Source organism: Lepus europaeus, chromosome 4 (genome assembly GCF_033115175.1).
Source record: "Lepus europaeus isolate LE1 chromosome 4, mLepTim1.pri, whole genome shotgun sequence".
NCBI classification, from domain to species: domain Eukaryota; kingdom Metazoa; phylum Chordata; class Mammalia; order Lagomorpha; family Leporidae; genus Lepus; species Lepus europaeus.
Genome location: NC_084830.1, coordinates 56,939,016 through 56,958,405, shown reverse-complemented (window position 1 = coordinate 56,958,405; position 19,390 = coordinate 56,939,016). Strand labels below are relative to the sequence as shown.

At 41.9% G+C, this 19,390-nt stretch overlaps 1 protein-coding gene across 3 annotated transcripts in view; it reads left to right on the top strand.

Moving 5' to 3' along the window:
* Positions 1-230: 230 nt before the first annotated feature.
* The window catches only part of WWP1 (WW domain containing E3 ubiquitin protein ligase 1), a 139,659-nt gene continuing 120,499 nt past the window's right edge, over positions 231-19,390 (top strand). For 2 of the 3 annotated variants that reach the window (XM_062188296.1, XM_062188297.1), the window contains exon 1: positions 231-392. The gene's annotated coding sequence lies outside the window, so the exon portion shown is untranslated. The remainder of the gene's footprint in view (positions 393-19,390) is intronic. The other variant, XM_062188295.1, reaches the window with a different exon arrangement.

Here is a 19,390-nt window from a genome sequence, read left to right as displayed (position 1 = left end):
TCCGGCTCCGGAGTTGGAGTCTTTAGGTGGCCGCTGCGTAGCGCGGTGCCCGGGCGGGTGGAGAGGCGCGCGCTCGGGGCGCGGCGCCGGCGACGCGGGCACGCGGCGTGCTCCCGAGGAAGGGAGGTGTGGGGTCGACTCGGGGGTGGCGCGTGGCCGGGGTGGGGGTGGGGGGAGGGTCGGGTGTCGGCAAACGCGGCGTGCGGGTTTCGAGTGGCTGCAGGCGGCCTGGGCTGCCGGGGCCGACGCCTGGGTGGCTGCCGCCGCCGCCGCCGCCGCGCCTGCTGCGAGATGGCGATCTTAGGCGCGGAAGGTTGAGGGCGCCCGCCGCGGGAGGAGGCGCCGCCGCCGCTGTGGCCGTCCGCTGCCGGGCGCCGGCAGCTTCGCGCAGGGTAAGGACGCCGGGGCGGGGGGCGCGGGGCGCGGGCCCGGGGCCTCGGCCGCGGTGCGGGGAGTCCGGCGCCGACCGCCCCCAGGCGGGACTCCTCTCTCTCTCTCTCGCTCTCTCTCTCGCTCTCTCGGGGCCGTCGGGGGACAGTTCGTGCCGCCGTGCCTGCCTTCTCCAGCCCTGGGGGCCTGGAGTTGTCTGGGCTTGGGTCACGGGTCTTGCCCGGAGTTGGCCCTGGCACAGGCCTGGGCGATGATCCTGGAGCGGGGCGAAGTGTTTCCGTGACTCTGCAGCCGCAGTTCCCCAGCTCCCTTCGCCTTCGCCTTCGCCTCTGCTGCTTCTACCTTTCTTCCTCACACCTCCCTCAAAGCGCGGACCCCCGGCCCCGGCCCGTGCCCTGACTTTCACCCCCATTCCGCCGTCCCAGGCCAAGGACTCCAGCCTCAGAACGTCTTTTTCTGACATGCTTTTCTTTCTTTTTTTTTTTTTTTTAAATCTGGCTTTTCCACTGATTCCGCAGCACCCCCCCCCCCCCCACACACAACCCCTACCTCTACCTTTTGTGACCTGGTAGATCTCAGTGACCTTGCAGATTTTACCAGTCCCAGCCTCTCGTGTGACTTCAATCCCCTTCTTTAATCTTTTTTTTTTTTTTTTTTAGGGGTGGTAGTGGTGGTGGTAAATTTAAATTAATAATTTGTCCATTGCTTTTACAACATTTAAATCGTCAGCCTCGCATGCACAAGGACTGTGCAGTCCTTTTCTTTGCTCCATGGGTTTGGAGTTGACTTTCTTTTGCTTCGGTAATTACGTGAGAGCTTCGTTACCAAAAAGCAAAAACAAAAAACACAAAAAAACCCCAGCAGTTATCTATGTATAATCTTGACGTTTTTACTCCTCAAAGACAGAATATTTTGTAAGGGCTTGATTTAGTTTTCCTTTTTTTATTTGGTAAGATTTTAATCTTTTTTGTGTGTGTAGGCTCATATGCATAAAGATTGGAGTTTTTGCTTTAAGATGCTAATGGTAATAGTAGCAAAAGCTAATGTCCGAAGTTATCTTTCTTCCCCCTCTCCTCTTTAATATTTTTACCTGAAACACCTGGTTTGTAGCTGGCTGCAGGTTTCTACAAGAGTTCATGCTTACGTTTAAATCCATTTTTACCTGTCTCATCAAGTCTGTGTATTATGCAAGCAAAAAATCAAGTTTTAAAAAATAAAGGCATTCTCTTATTTATGTGACTTACTTTTAGCCATAAAGCAGTATATTATGTTACTGGAAATTATTATTTTTCATATATAGTTAATATTTTTTAAGTTGAAGATGTTAGTGGCCAAGAGTTGGGAGCTACTTGAACTGAAAAGTGTGAAATGTTGGAATAGTTCTTTGGAACATAGCTTACAAACATTTCAAAGTGTTTTTCCCATAAAATGCAGAACTGCTTGTAAGATCCACAACACCATCGTTTTGAAGCAGTCTTTGCAATGCATGTTTTTTGGAAGACTAACATGATAGAGGATGTCATAGATAAGGACTCTGCCTTCAAAGAGATTGTAATCTTTGCTGTTTACCCCAGGACGGTGACATTTCTTTTCCATCCTTGCAGTTATTTAGCATCTACTGCATGGGAGGTATTTTGGGGAATACAAAGAATAATTAACAGTTTCTGTCCTCAGTCCTGCAAATAATACACATAAATGCCCGGTTTGTTTTTTAATACATAGTTAAGTTCCATAATGATACAAAAATACAACCAGAATTTAAATTCAGAAGTGGTAGAGCTGCGATCCTTTGGTAACGTACAGTTAGTTGGGAGAACTTCTGGCTTTCTAAATCTTGGTTTTGAGAATGACTGACATTGGATAGACAGGGAAAAATAATCCAAGCAAAGAGAAGAATCTGAGAGGGCACCAAGTTCATAAATCTGGGGAGAGGCAGGTAATTATGGTTAAGTGGAACACAGAGTTTTTGTACTAGGATAAAGGGTGATAAAGCTTTGGTAAAGGCTTGGGACTAGTTTGTGGATTGTTTTTAATGCCATGCTAATGACCTTGAATTTCCTAAGCATTGAGGGCTCCGCAGATAATTTTTAAGTTGGGAGTGAAACAATTTTAGAATATTGTTTTAAGAGGCTTAATCTGGTAGCAGCTTGTATGAGTGGAGGACTAGAGAGCCTGGAAGTAGGAACACTTCCTGATTGTCTTAATTGTAGGTGGGGAGGCTCTAAGCTGTTTTGGTAATAGGATTGGAAAGGAAAAAGGAAATAGAGTAGCCAGAATTTGAGAGGGATCCAGGTAGGTTGGAGGAATAGTAGGACCATTTTGAGCAAGATCCTTGTAGACTTGACCCTCAGTGTTTGTGAGTTACTTTATAACCTTTTGCTGTTTATTAATCCTAACTAAAGAAAGCTGCTAGCCTGGAAGACTTCCAGAGGCACAGTGAGGACTCTTCAAAGAGTTTGGAAAATGTGCATATCTTTTTAATTTCTTTTGAGATACAGTGCTCCCAGTTGCTGGTTCATTTCCCCAATGTTTGCAGCTGCAGGCTGGGCCAGGTGGAAACTGGGAGTCAGGAACTTAATCCAGGTTCCCTATGGGAGTGGTAGGGACCCAGCCACTTTAGCCATCACCTGCTGCCTCCCAGAGGCATTAACAGAACTGAAATCAGAGTGGAGCTGGCACTTGAACCCAGGCACTGTGATATGGGATGTGGGTGTCCTAACCAATGGCTTAAGCAGTAGGCCAAGCATCGACTTCACATTATTTTTAATTTTATTTTTGAAATACTTTTGTATGCTTTATGGATATAATTTTAGGTGAGTCCATGGACCACCTGAAGCTCATTCATGAAACCCCCTTGGCCAGTCAGTTGGGCTGGGGACTACTGGGAGCTTTTTAAAATAGCAGAAGCTTCAAATTCTTCCATTCACAGAAAAGAAGACCTACTGTAGAGATAAACTGTGTATAAACCTAGAGACATAGTGTTATGCTTGTGTTGTGGTTGACAGTTTGCAGAGATTTTATTCTGTCTCTTGTTATTTTATAGAACAAAGTAGCCAAGAGTATAAATGATTTGCCTTAGAGTTGCAGGTGGGTGAAGTGGAATCTGGAGTTGGGTGATAAAGATGGTTTTCTTTCTTGTATTCAGATAGTACAGCAAATTTACCATTACTTGGAAATAGTTACTGCTTTAAGTGACCTCATCAATAAGGACTAGTTGATCCCAGGAAATGATCCTTCCAGCTCTGAACATTTTTTGATTCTTTAGTCTTAGATTTTCATTGTAATATCTGTACCCTTCTTGTTTTCTGTTCGCCTGAGAGCTGGTAGGTCTGAGGAATGAGTTGGTGGAAAGAGAGCAGATAGCATTAGCACTCTGTCATTTTGGTAATTATTGTCCTGATATCTCTCAGTTTGGGAAGGGAGAGGGAGGTGATATAAATGAAATAAACTTTAAGAACTTCCTAATCTTTCTATTCCTATGTGCCTTACTTATGAATATCCTTTCCATCGTTCAGGAAGCCTGAATCAATTAAAAATGGAAACTTTACAGAACAAATGAAATGAGAATTCCTGTTCAGTAAAATTTAAAAAAGGATTAAGTAGCTGTCTCTTATGGTTAAAGCACATTTTGATAAGTGAACAGTTGGATTTTTGTAACTGTTTTGTCTCTCTGGTAGGAAACCACAGCATGTTATTGTTTGGTGTTATAGTTCTGGAAACTTTGATTCCCTAGTTATTGGGAAGACTGGTCTATTTAACGCTGCAGAAAAATATGATGTGATAATTAGCAGTGGAAAACCTGATAAACTAACCTTGTACTAGTGTCCAAAGAACTAGTTACTAATGTTTAATGAAGAAAAACTTGTCAGACAGGAACACATCCACAGATGAATTTCACTCCTTGCTGGCATTAAGAGAGGATTTCCTTCATTAGTATAGCATTTTATGTATTTTCATAATGGCTGTATATATTTTCTAATGGCTTCATATACTCTATCATTTGATTCTCATGGCAATTGAGAATTAGGTATGTCTGGAGATAATCATTGTTTTTTAGATGAATACACTGAGGCTCAAAGTAAGTTAAAAAGAAGTTAAATTTCCAGGGAATATGACTAGTTTGAGGCAAAAATTAGAACTAGAACTAAAATGTATGTTTTTGTTCCTAGGTCAATATTCTTTTCCCACTAAGTTTCTGACTCTTCATTTGTGATGGAATGTTAGTTGAAGGCTATATGTGAAAATTTTGGATTTACTTCTTTGAAATGTGTTAAACTTTTGAACTGCTTTATTTCAAACTCCATTTGTGTTTCAATGAAAACCTGAATAGAGTTGCTGTTGATTTTGAAATGTATAAGAATTACCTCACAAAACAGTTAGCCTCCTTCCAAAGATAAAGTAAAAGTTGATTTTTTTTTTTTTTGGTCTAAAAAGTATAGGGGTACAATATAAGTATTAATTTTGTTTTGAAGATGTGCTTTATTTTTAAAGATTTATTTATTTGAAAGTCAGAGAGGCTAGCACCATGGCTCACATGCCTAATCCTCTGCCTGAGGTGCCGGCATCCCATGTGGGCATCGGGTTCTAGTCCCAGATGCTACTCTTCCAGTCCAGCTCTCTGCTGTGGCCCGGGAGTGTAGTGGAGGATGGCACAAGTGCTTGGGCGCCTGCACCCGAGTGGGAGACCAGGAGGAAGCACCTGTCTCCTGGCTTTGGATTGGCTTAGTTGCGGCCGTAGCAGCCATTTGGGGGGATGAACCAATGGAAGGAAGACCTTTCTTTCTCTCTCTCTCTCTCTCTCTCTCTCTCTCTCACTGTCTAACTCTCAAACAAAGAAAGAGTCTGCCAGCGCCGTGGCTTAACAGGCTAATCCTCCGCCTTGCGGCGCCGGCACACCAGGTTCTAGTCCCGGTTGGGGCGCCGGATTCCATCCCGGTTGCCCCTCTTCCAGGCCAGCTCTCTGCTATGGCCCGGGAAGGCAGTGGAGGATGGCCCAAGTGCTTGGGCCCTGCACCCGCATGGGAGACCAGGAGAAGCACCTGGCTCCTGGCTTCGGATCAGCACGATGCGCTGGCCGCAGCGGCCATTGGAGGGTGAACCAACGGCAAAAAGGAAGACCTTTCTCTCTGTCTCTCTCTCTCACTATCCACTCTGCCTGTCAAAATAAATAAATAAATAAATAAAAATAAAAAAAGAGTTACACAGAGAGAGGAGAGACAGAGAGAGAGAGAGAGAGGTCTTCCATCTGCTGGTTCACTCTTCAGATGGCCACAATGGCCAGAGCTGCGCTGATCTGAAGCCAAGAGTTAGAAGCTTCTTCCAGGTCTCCTACGCGGGTGCAGGGGCCCAAGGACTTGGGCCATCTTCCACTGCTTTCCCAGGCCATAGCAGAGAGCTGGATCGGAAGTAGAGCAGCTGGGACATGAACCTAGAGGTTCATTATGCCACAGAGCTGGCCCCAATGTGTTGATTTTAATTATGCTGGTTTTTTTTTTTTTTTTTTTTTTTTGACAGGCAGAGTTAGACAATGAGAGAGAGAGAAAAGTCTTCTTTCCGTTGGTTCACCCCCCAAAATGGCCGCTACGGCTGGTGCACTGTGCTGATCCGAAGCCAGGTGCCAGGTGCTTCCTCCTGGTCTCCCATGCGGGTGCAGGACCCAAGCACTTGGGCCATCCTCCACTACACTCCCGGGCCACAGCAGAGAGCTGGACTGGAAGAGGAGCAGCCGGGACTAGAACCCGGGGTGTTGGCACTGCAGGTGGAGGATTAGCCAAGTGAGCCGTGGTACTGGCCAGTTATGCTGTTTTTACAGATGAATTTTATTCCCCTTTTATAATTCCCTCATCCTTGAAAGTTAGTGTGTTTGGGGCATATAAATCAAACTATGATTTCCAAGGTATATATCATGATATTTCATGATTTTTACCATTATATAAGAAGCTTTGGCATTTAAAAGAAAAAGATATACCATTAAAAACCCTCTTCTTGATGTACACTTCAAATTCATGTGTTTAAACAAGCTTTTGAGGGGATGTATTATATTTTTATTAAATATATATAATATGGATAACATAATAATACCTATTATATATTTTATGTCAGTTTACTGTCAATATTGTTTTATGTCAGTTTCTTCTAAGTTGTAAGACTAGCATTTGTGGATTTAGTTTTGATGTTTCTTAAGCTTAATATTCATTCATGATACATACTGGTGTGCCTCCTACATGCCAGATATTGTACTAGGTGCTGGAGGTACAATTTTGAGATGACAAAAATAAAGGCTGTCTTCTTTGGAATATGGGGTTTAGTAGAGCCCCCAGTATCAAGAAGAACACAGACTTTTATCTTCTGAGGTTGTATGAATTTGGGGGAGAATAAACATATCCCTTCTTTGGGGTTTGAACAAAATGTGCAAAAACACAAGAAACCAGGTGAACATTTTTTCAGTTACCTATTGCTAGTTCAAGCATCCTTAAAACTAACTCACTTGAAGTATTTTATTTGTTCACAGTTTTGCTTTCCAGGGTTGGCCTCAGTTGGGTGGTTCTGCTAGTTTTGCTGGTGATCTCTCTAATGGCTGCGTTCAGCTGGTAGTGCCGCTGGACATACCACCTCTCTTTCTCCCCCACCCCCTTTAGCCCTTCATGTGGTCTTGGAGGCCTTTGCAGTAAGGTTTCCAGCCTTACCTGGGACCTAAACCAGAAGCATGCAAACCACTTAAGGCAGACTTGGAACCAGTGCAGCATCAGTTCTGTTTCCTGTTGTTTAAAGCAAATCGCAGATCTAGCCAAGATACAAGGGGAAGGGACTAAGTGCTTGCGCCATCATTGTAACAGGGTACCACCAATTTTATTTTAAGTGTGGTACCAGTTGTATTACACATGGCAGGGCTTCTAGAGAGGCCTGTTTTGGAGGATGAGGCTTAGGCTCCATCCTGCTGTCCGTGAATCTAGACATTAAGTCTGGGCTTGCCAGAGGGAAAGTTGAGTCTGAGGTGCAGAAGATGGTACATTTGGCTTACTGCACAGGTGAAAATAGTCTGTGCTGTCTTTGGTTAGAATTGAAGAGAAATTCTGAACCTCTGTGAGTTGACCTTGTATGCTACCATAATGTGGCAGGAGTGACTTGTTCTACTTGAGGGCAGTGGGTTGTAAAAGTGCAGAACTCGGGAACCTAGGCTGCTTGGAACCAGTGTGGCCCAATCTCATGAATTGTTTCAAAGAGCATTTGGGGCAGAGAATGAGCCACAGGTGGGTGGAGGTCCATCTCTTTAGCCCTTATGGTTAGCTGTGAGACCTAGGGGAGCAGATTTTCTTGGCCAGTCAGTCTGGCCTTGATCAGCCTTGAGTAGCTGATGCCTCACAGATGTTCTGTTGGCAGTCTTGAAAAAAACTGTGACAGGCGGCTCGTGGGAGGCTTCATTAAAGTGGAGTGAATGCTGTCCCCTTCTAGAGTCTGGAGTGGAAGCCCTGGCTTGCAGAAATATGTAGTAACATACTTTTTCTTTCCTAGAACTGGTAGTTTCATTGGTTGCTTGCTGAGTTTTTCTCACTGATTTTTATCTATCACTTTATTTTAGTCTTAGTGACATCTCCCCCCGCCCCCCCCTTAGTTACATATCCTACCTGGCTTCCGATCAGCACAGTGCGCCGGCCGTAGTGGCCATTTTGGGGGTGAACCAACGGAAAGGAAGACCTTTCTCTCTCGCTGTCTAACTCTGCCTGTCAAAAAAAAAAAAAAAAAAAAAACAGCCTAATTAAAATGATACTTAGCTACTAAGTAATGTCATGGCTAACTGTGGAATGAAGAAAATGAATGTTTAGTTTTTATTACATTATGTCTTCTGAGTAGTGATTTAATACATTTCACAAAAAGAATTCATGTTATTAATGTGTAGCTCACACTTAAAAATAGGCCCCTGCATCTTTGTGCAGATTTCTCAAAAAGTACTTTGGCTGATGTGAAGAGGAATTTGGTGATTGGATGTACTGGGAAATAAGATTTATGGAAATAGAAGTGGCTAGTGTGCAAAGAAGGCATAGATAGAATTGTATTGTTTCTTGGTGGCTCTTTTCCTTGCCCTGTATGACTTGAGCAGTTAATATATATCTCTGTAGTAATAGAAATGTGGGTACGATGGCTTTTTATTTAAGGGAAACAAATTCTTTTGATAATTATTCAGTATACCCATAAGTATGATTAAATGGAAGCCGAGTGTTGAGTCCTACTTGGCATAAGATACTGTGGCCATATATTATCCTCAGCTTGCCAGGATATGCTATTCCTTGTATATGTTGAGTTAAGATGTGAAGGAGAATTAGTTAAATGAATGTGGTCATTATAAATTAGGGTATTCTTTACCTTAGGAGTAGACAAACTAGCTCAGTTCTCCTCTTAAGGTTTTTAATGGAGCACCCTTGGCATATGGGCTCAGAGCCGTAGTAAAGTTTAGCAGATCTGACTTGTATCAGCGCCCTTTAATACTGGTGTGCCTCAGTTTTTTTCTTTTGTGAAATGTAAATACTGTCTGCCTTACTGGATTTTTGTAAGGATTAATTTAAATACTGTTTATAAAACAGAAAGCATTGTGGCTGCAACAAAATAAACCCTTAAATCACTTCCATTGCTCTTAATTCATTGTTACTAAGTTGAAATTAAAATAAGTAGTCAAATAAGTTTCTGGGAAGGGTGTTGTGGCACTGTGGGTTAAGCTGCCACTTGGGATTCCCATATCCTATCTCAGAGGACTGGTTCAAGTTTGGCTACTCTGTTTCTGGTACAGCTTCCTGCTAATGCATCCTGGAAGGCAGCAGGTCATGGGTCAAATGCTTGGACCCTTGCCATCAATATAAGAAACCTGGATGGAATTCCAGGCTTCTCTTTTAAGCCTGGCCCAGCGCTGGCTTTTGTAGGCATTCAGGTAGCAAACCAGTAGATGGAAGATCTCTTTTCTCTGTTTCTTCCTTTCTTTTTATTCTGCCTTTCAACTAGATGAAAATAAACAAACAAACATTAACCAGATAAGATGCTGAATAGTTAATGATGGACCTGGAAAGGAGAGAAGTGACTCATTATATCAGCTGGTGATGGTTTGGCTGTGTTACCTGGGAAGAAGAAATTGTTAAAACTTTCACTAGATAAAGTGTGGTATAGACTAGTGTTTGTCAAAGTGCAGTCCCTACATCATAGCCAACAAGACTAGTTGTTACATACATATATATTTGGATATCCTGTGGTTTGGTCCCTGAGGGTGGAACTCAGGAATCCTCATTTTTAACATATATCTCAGATGATTTTTTACAAATTAATAACTGCTATTAGAATCTGTAATTTGGGGTCTTAGTGTGCCCCATCAGAGACCAGTTTTCCATCTCTGGTATTCCTTAAGCACACATGTATAACATATATACAAAGAAATCTTAACATCTGAGTCTGCCAGATGTTTTAAAAAGGCTTAAAATAATTGCCAAAGACTTGGTCCAAACAAACCATAGAAACCTGATATAGGGGCAGAAGTTGTGGTGAAGTGGTTTGTAACAGCTGCCACTTAGGGTACCCACATCCCATATCAGAGTGCCTGAGATCCAGTCCCATCTCCACTTCCCATGCAACTTCTTGCTATTGCACACCCTGGCAGGCGGCAGATCATGGCCGAAGTAGTTGCATTCCTGTCACCCATGTGGGTGACCTGGATAGAGTTCCTGGCTCTTAGTTTTGGCCTGCCCAGCCCTGGCCTTTGCAGCCATTTAGGGAGTGAACCAGCAGATGGAAGATGGAAGATCACTGTCTTGCTTTCTCTGTTTCTCTCTGCTTTTCAAATATAAAAACAAATAACAAAGAATACCATCCCTTAAGAAAAAACAGAAAAGATAAACTTGGCCGGCGCCGTGGCTCAACAGGCTAATCCTCCGCCTTGTGGTGCCGGCACACCGGGTTCTAGTCCCAGTCGGGGCACCGGATTCTGTCCTGGTTGCCCCTCTTCCAGGCCAGCTCTCTGCTATGGCCCGGGAGTACAGTGGAGGATGGCCCAAGTACTTGGGCCCTGCACCCGCATGGGAGACCAGGAGAAGCACCTGGCTCCTGGCTTCGGATCAGTGCGGTGCGCCAGCCACAGCGGCCATTGGAGGGTGAACCAACGGCAAAAAGGAAGACCTTTCTCTCTGTCTGTCTCTCTCTCTCTCTGTCCACTCTGCCTGTCAAAAAAAAAGACAAACTGGTAACAGAGTAGTTACAGCAGGGAGCAGGCAGGAGAAATGGACCTGCACAGGCTTCTGTCAGGCTTCCTGGTTCAAAAGCTTCCTCCATTCTCAGAAAAAAATTCTTTAAATGAAGAGTTTTGTTTTTGAAAAATGCCTACTGAAAGAGTTGTTAGAGAGGCCAGTGCTTTGGCGTAGTGAGTTAAGCCACCACTTGCAGTACCAGGATCCCATATGGGCACCGGTTTGAGTCCTGGCTGTCCCACTTCTGAGCAAGCTCTCTGATAATGCAGCTGGGAAAGCAGCTGTAGATAGCCCTGAGTCCATGTGGGAGTCTCAGAAGAAGCTCCTGGTCCTGGCTTCAGCTTGGGCCAGCCCGGCTGTTGTGGCCGTTTGGGAAGTGAACCAATGGAGGGAAGGTCAATCTCTCTCTATAACTCGACCTTTCAAATAAATAAAACTTTAGAGAAAAAGAGTTATTAGATAGCAGATAGTTTTATTGCTTTTCATTTAGCCAAGAGAAGCTGCTCAATTACAGATTTTGACTAAAGTGTTTCAGATTTGAAATTTGGTCTTTAGGGTAGAAAGTAATTTGGCTTCCTTTTGGGAAAGCCACTGCTTAGCATAAGGGCATTGACTTGGGAAAAAAGTCATGAGAAAAGGTTTAAACTTTAAATGAATGAAAAAAAAGCTTCAGACTAATCTCTAATTTGCTTAGGGTGGTGTGATGATAGCCTGTGTTGAACCCTTCTCAGCCTCTTACCAATAGGAACCTAGAATCTGATTAAAGCTGTCATAAGAAGAGCAGATCTTTAAATTGTGGGCCATTACTAAAAAAACAAGCGAAAAAGTAAAATTATGGTTGATATAGTTGATATAAATATTGGTTACCATGTTAGTACATTTTGTGGTAAAAAGATGCTGAACCTATGATTCTGAGTGGAAAGGATTAGTCGACATTTCTGTTTGAGGAGCCTATTTTTGTGTTTGTTTTGTGTCTTTATGAGCCCATTCTTTTCTGATAAAAACAATAGACCATCTCTTTGTTCTGTGACTTGTGAAACTATGTGTGATGTTGATGTTTAGATGTAAATGTTCAGAATGCAAAGTGTACATTGTATTTGAGAATTTCGTCTTTCTAGGTTAAACGTTTTTGTGATTATGGCTTGCTTTAAAACTTTCTTTTTAATTTAAGCTTTATCTTGTATTGTCTTAAGAGGTTAAGCCTTAAATAAAGTACAACAGATTTAGATTTACGATCTGGAACTCGGTTATTGACTGAGTGATGGTGGTGAAGTGAACCTGAGTTTAAGCCCTAGTTTTATATGTAAACTGGAAATTAATATGTACAGTAAGCTGATACTACCTAATTGCGTGCGATTTAAAACTGGTTCTTGATAGTCAGTAAGTGTTCACTAGGACAAGTTTTTACTTATTTTTCATTTTTTTATTTGGGAGGTGGAGAGACAGAATGAGAGAGAGAGAAAAAACACTCTTATCTGCTATTTCATTCTAAAAATTCTGGCAATGGCCAGGACTGAGCTGGACTGAAGCCAGGAGCTGGAAACTCCTGCTCTCCCAAGTGGGTGGTGGAGACCCATCCATCTGACTCATCACCTGCTGCTTCCTGGGGTGGGCATAAAAGGAAGCTGGAATTGAGACTCAAAATTGAGAATTAAATGCAGACATTTCCTATATGGGACAATGGCATCCTAACCAGCATCTTAACGGATAGGCCAAATATGTGTCCTAAGGATGGTTTTAATGCCTTATCATGCATTGATGTTAGATTGTCTCAGAATGTTCTATAATTTTAAAAGATAATACATTCCAGAGTATTCTGTGTAACATAAAACCCCATGAAGTCTGTAGCAGTACCTGTACTTTGTTCAAATGTTTGTAAATGTGGATCAAAAAGAACATAAATAGCCATATGACATGTCAGATTTTGCTGCTAAATGAGTCAGGTCAATTCAGTTTCTGCTACCAAATGAATTAGAAAAGATTTTTCAGTTTTTACATTGTTTTTGTGTTTTGGATTTGTGGGTTAAGGATCCTTGTATTTGTACTGTATTTTCAATTTGAGAAGGATTGTATTATTCCAGGAGTTGAGTTCTAGCTGTTTAATTGGTTATCTCATTTTAGCGAGTTTCCATGTTTTTTGGATTCTATTATTTTCCTTTGAGAATGAGGAAGATTTGATGAAAGTTTATACTTTACAGTATACTTTAACATTCTTAGGAAGAGTGTCTGTAGGTAGCAAATCAAAATTGTGTATCTGTTTCTTGACTGTCTTTAAAATATCTTGAAATTGTGTCTGTGTAACAAAAAATGTGGCATTCCTGTCTTCCTCTTAAGGAATGCTTAAGTGTAATGCTTGTCTCCTTACAGTAGGTATGGAGGGTTTTCTGTATGTCATTGTGCAGAGTGACTGTGCCTTTCCTAACCTGCTGTCCCCTGTATTGTTGTGGAAGCATGGGAGAAAATGATTGGAGTCTGTGTGCCTCAGAGTAATATAGTGTGGTATGAATGGTGGTTGTGAGTGAGGCCAGGATTTAGGGAGCTGACACTTAATGGGCACCTTCTGTATTCATAAATCTAAAAAAGAATTTCCGTTTTCTTGTGTTAATACCACCCTATATACACAAACTACATTAGTTTAGGATTGGTGTTTTCATTTTACAGAAAATAGTACTGAGACCCAGGGGTGGGCCTTGTGTTAAAGCAGGTGAAGCCGCTGCTTGAGATACCCACACCCATATCTCATTGCCAGATTGAGTCCTGGCTGTTCCACTTCTGATCCAGCTTCCTGCTACTGCCTCTTGGGAGGCAGCAGATGATGGCTCAAATGCTTGGGCCACTGCCACACAAATGGGAGACCTGGATGGGGTTCCAGGCTCCTTGGTTTGCCTGGCTCAGCCCTGACTGTTCAGGATGGAAGATCAGTATTCTCTGTCTTCTCATGCTCTCTCTCTCTTTTTTTTTTTTTAACAAAAGATTTATTTATTTGAGAGGTAGAGTTACAGCGATAGGGAGAGTCTCCCATGTGGATGCAGGGGGCCCAAGCACTTGAGCCATCTTCTGCAGCTTTCCCAGGCCATAGCAGAGAGCCGAATCAGAAGAGAAGCAGCCGGGACATGAACTGGTGCCCATATGCCACAGTGCCAGCCCCTCAAAACAGTTTTTATATTCCATTACCTTCATATGCTTTTCTTAAACTAGAAATTGTCACTTTGAAATTGAAGATTCAGGAAATCTCCATGGCTCTTTAAATCCTGGTATTTAGAAACTGTTAGGAAATGTTTGAGGGTGAACGTCACTTTGGGTTGTGCTATCTTGTTGATTCGTGCAGTGTAGAAGAGTACTGGGCTTGTCAGCAGGCCTGGCTTTGTCCTGACAGTAAGAAGTTTTGTGTTCCTGAGCCTCATAATCGCCTCTTAGCTTCAGCTTCAAAGGTTCCTGACTCTGTTTCTTGGGGCTTGATAAGATGTAGCAGATTCAGTTGGCTCTTTGTAAACAAGAGTTACAAATCTCTAGATTCAACCAACCTCAGATTAAAAATACTAAAAAACAATTGCATCTCTACTGAACAAGCATGGATCTTTGTTATTAGTATTCCCTGAACAAAGGAGTATAACAGCTATTTACATAGCATTTACATTATTTTAAGTATTATAACTTATCCATTATAATGTATGACTCATATGGGAAGGTGTGTATAGGTTATGTGGATATACTATATCATTTTATATAAAGACTTGAGCACCATGGATTTGGATATCCCTCAAGAATACAGAGAGGCTACTGTATTTACATAGCTCTCTCTTTGTATATGCTGCTTTAAGTTCACTCTGTGAGTTTGGAACCTAATTTTTAATATGTTTAGTATTTAAAGAGTTATTTATTTCAAAGACAGAGTTACGGGGAGAAGTAGAGACAGAGAGAGATCTTCCATCTACTTGTTCATTCCCCAAATGACTGGAGCTGAGCTGGTCCAAAGCCTGGAGCCAGGAGCTTCTTCCAGGTTTCCCACAGTGGGTGCAGGAGCCCAAGGACTTGGGCCATCTTCCACTGCATCCCCAGGTACATGAGCAGGAAGCTGGATTGGAAGTGGAGCAGCCGGAACTCGAACTGGTAGCCATATGGGATGCTGGTGCTGCAGGACAGGGCCTTAACCTACTGCGCTACAGCGTTGGCCCCTGATTTATATTTTTTAATTTTATTTTATTTTATAGACTTATTTATTTATTTGGAAGTCAGAGCTAGAGAGAGAGAGAGAGAGAGAAGTCTTCTATCCAATGGTACAACTCCCCAGTTGGCCGTAACGGCCGGAGCTGCGCCAATCTGAAGCTAGGAACCAGGAGCTTCCTCTGGGTCTCCTACATGGGTACAGGGGCCCAAGGATTTGGGCCATCTTGTACTGCTTTCCCAGGCCATAGCAGAGAGCTGGTTCAGAAGTAGAGCAGTCGGGACCCGAACTAGCGCCCATATGGGATGCCAGCTCTTCAGGTTAGGGCGTTAACCCACTGTGCCATAGCACTGGCCCCCCCTGAATTATATTTTTATAAGGGGCATTGGGTAGCACAGCTGTGTGAAACTAATTTTTGCAGATGTTCACTAGGGAAAAATTTCCAAAATCATGAATATTTTGCTTTAAAAGTTTTGTTATTTTCTCATTGTAAACACAACAGAGCCTACTATAAAAAAAAATTGAGTAATTATAGCAAGTTAGAAAAGAAGCCTCCTCATCCTCAATATTGATATCATTTAGGTATGATTATCCTTTGTTGATGTGACTAGATTTTATTATCAGTTCTTTTAAGACAGAAAAATAGAAGTGATCTTTTTTTCTCTTTAAAAATTTTATGATTTTATTTATTTATTTGAAAGATAGAGTTACAGAGAGGGGAAGACAGAAAGGTTTTCCCTCCACTGGTTCATTCCCCAAATGGCCTCTATGCCTGGAGCTTAGCTGATCCGAAGCTAGGAGCCAGGAGCTTCTTCTGGGTCTCCAAGCACTTGGGCCATCTTCTGTTTCTCAGGTCACTAGCAGGGAGCTGGATCAAAAGAGGAGGAACTGGAACATGAACCAGTGCCCATAGGGGATTGTAGGCACCATAGGTGGAGGCTTAACTTACCATCAATGCCACAGTGCTGGCCCCTTAGGAATCACCTTCTTTTTCTTTAAGCAGAATTCTTTTAAAATATTTATTCATTTTATTTGAAAGGCAGAGTTACAGAGAGGCAGAGGCAGGGGGAGAGAGAGTGAGTTCTTGCATCCTCTGTTTACTTTCCATATGGCTGCAACTGCTGGACCTGAGCTGATCCGAAGCGAGGAGCCAGGAGCTTCTTCGGGTCTCCCATGCAGGTGCAGGGTTCCAAGAACTTGGGCCATCTTCCACTGCTTTCCTAGGCCATAGCAGAGAGCTGGGTCAGAGGTGGAGCATCTGGGACATGAACCAGCACCCATATGGGATGACAGTGCTGCAGGTGGAGGCTTTGCTCTCTATGCCACAATGTCACTCCCCCTCCCCGATTCATCTTAAAACTAAGATAAATAGGGGTGGATTTTGACTGAGCAGTTATGATACAAAATAGGGGTGGGCATTTGGCCTATAGGTTAAGACACTGGATAAGAGGTCTGTGTCCCATTTTGAAGCGCCGAGTGCCAGACTCCAGCTTCCTGCTGGGGGCAGTAGTCATGGTTCAAGTGATTGGGTTTCAGCCACCCATGGGAAACCTGCGTTGAGTTTTTCGCTTGGGACCCTGCCTGTTGCAGACATTTAAGAAGTGAACTAAGGGATGGGAGTTCCTTCTATCCATGAATCTCTCTCTGCCTCTCCAAAAAAACAAAGCCAACTAACCAAACATAAAAACAACCAAGAAGAGGGAAAAATATGTTTGCCAATGCAAGATAAATAATTTCAGGCTTTTACTATGATATGTGAGGACTGTGGAGCAGGCGGAGAAGGAAAGAACAATGTGCTAACACATAGTAATGCTGCTGAAGTCTTATGTTTTTGTTTTGTTTTTAAGAAGCATTGCTGTTTAGATTAAAAATTGGAATAGTTGCTGCTAAATTTGATGAATATTTTATTTCCTCAGTGATTTTTTTTCTATTAAACAAAATACAGGATTTTTAAAATTTCCTTTCTAGCAGTGGAGTTCAGCTATTTGATTTTTAGGTAGTTGGTATACAGTATTTTCATGTATGAAAATAATTCTTTTTATAGAGCAACATCACCATCTTGTGGCCTTTTAGAATATTGCCAAACTTAGGTTTTTCACGTCTTTGAGCATGATGATGTTATGCTCTGATGTTAGCCAGCAGGTTCATCAGGTTTGTAATTGGTAGTTTATACTGTAATGGGAGTGGGTGGTAGAAGATAAAATGATACTAAGATTGCACCTTTGTAAAAAACATATATTTGAGGAAAATAATGTATAAAAATGAAACAGGCAGGTACAGTTATGGATGGTTTGCTACTATTTATGTTTTTATGAAATATGCAGTATTTTCAATGAAATAATTTTAAGCCATTAATGGGTCTGTTGTCTATGGAAGAAGACCCGAGGTACTTCAGTTAAGTGGTCAGGGTAGCAACCAAATCCCAAGGGTAGAGGGTGGGTAAGAGGTGAGAAGTTTGGCTGTTCTTTTAAGAAGTCTGTTTGTCAAATGATTTCCCACCCCCACATTCCCCACCCTGCTTGTGTTTTATAAAATGTCAGCTCCAAATTTGTTAGGTGACCAGAGAAGAGGGCATAGGTGAGGGGGGCAGAGTATTCTAGGTACATAGCTTGGGAAATAAATATTTCATTTTCAAAGACTTAATACTATGCAGGGTTGTATGTAGTGGGTTTTTATAAACATTGTCATTACATATGATATGTGATAGATAGGATGAGCGTCCTAGAAAGCAAAGAAGTTTAAAAAGTTAAAAAGTAAAAAAGTTTAAAAAAAAAAAGGGTAACCTAAGTGTTCAGAAGAATTAATAAAATCACATAAATACAGCAGGGCTATTCTTTCTATAAATACTTAATTTTCATTTTTGAAAATTGTTGTCCCTTATATTTAATATTATTCAATAATAGTATTTTCTCATATTCTTCATATTCTTAATAATTTAGTATTTATGTAGCATTTTATAGTTAATGAAGTGCTTATACGTAATATTAATCTCACTTGGAAGGTGTTAAGAGAGGCAATTACAATGAACTTAGTTATAGATCTAGTTGTCTCATATTCACAAGTGTCGAATGGTACAGTCTATAAAACGGAAAGAGAGTGGAAGCAGGACTCAAACCCAGACACTCCAATACAGGATGGGGGTGTCCCAAGTGCTGGCCTAAATGGTGCACACAACACCTGTCCCTGTGCCTGCATTTTCACTTTGGCCTGTCATATGAGGTCAGGTGTGGTACTTTCTACTTGTGTCATCAAGTCAATGCTCAGTTCCAAATTTTGGAGCTCATTCTTTATTATCATTTCCATGGATGTAAAAACTGAGGTCTATGCTGTAAAGAAGCTTACCAGAAGTCCGATGTAGTCAAGTGGAGCAGGATTTTGAACCCAAGCAGCCTGGCTGCAGAATTTGTTCTTAACTACTGTTAGGCTGCTTCTTAAGTTAATTGTGGAAACAAGTTGAAAACCAAATTCAAGTCAGACCGTGGCAAATGGCAGTTTCCTAATTTCAATTATTTGTTAGTTCCCTTTTATTTACCGTATTGGAAATAATTGAGCCATCAATTGGACTTTGGAAGTCTGTTTATCAGTGAAAGTTTAGTTGTTGACAGAACTCAACTCAAATTTCTTATAAATTCTAACGTTACTAAATGTTGTTGAAGAGTTTTACATTCTAAATTTCTTGTATTTCTTTTAACTTCTGACATTACCAGATGTTTAAGTTTGTAATGAATATGATTTTCTTTTAATTGCTAACCTCTGACTTGGAAAAGAGCAAAACTAGTACTCTTGTCAGCACAGAATAGAAATATCCTGATATTTGGTCTTATGGACTTGTCTGTACTTTTGGTATGTCATGGTTACTGCTATTCCAATGTCTAGTCTTCTGTGCAAAGTTTATTAATTCATTACTTTCTTGGGAATGGATGTTCAATGTGTATAGACAAGAAGGCTGTAAATTTTGCTGGCTCAAAGTTTATATAAAACATTTTGTTTGAAAGGATGGATGTTTGGTTTTATATTGAGTATGTAATTGTAACTACTTTTCATTTAACTGGTGCAAGCACTTTAGTAAGAAAAGTAAATTGGGGATGGGCATTTGGCATAGTAGTTAGGCCACCACTTGGTATGCATTTTGGAATGCCTGGGTTTGAGTCCCAGCTGTGCTCTTCATCCTGGTTTTCTGCTACTGTGCACCCTGTGAGGCAGCAGATGATGGCCCAAGCACTTAGGTTTTTGCTATCCAAGTGAGAGGCCTGGATTAAATCCCTGTCTCTTGGCTGTGGCTTCGACCATCTTTTGTTGCCCTGGGCATTTAGAGAGTGCCCAGATAGGAGATCTAGCTCTGTCTGCCTTTCAAATAAACATTTTTTAAAAAGATGTATTTATTTATTTGAAAGTCAGAATTACAGAGAACGGGGGAGAGATAGACATACAGACTGACTGAAAGAGACTGACTCTCAATTCCTGATTCACTCCCCAAATGTTCAAATGGGTCAAGCCAGCCAAAGCCAGGAGCCAGAAGCTTAATTTGGGTCTCCCATGTGGATGCAGGGGCCCAAGGACTTGGGCCCTCTTCCTCTGCTTTCCCAGGTGTGTTAACTGAGAGCTGGATCAAGAG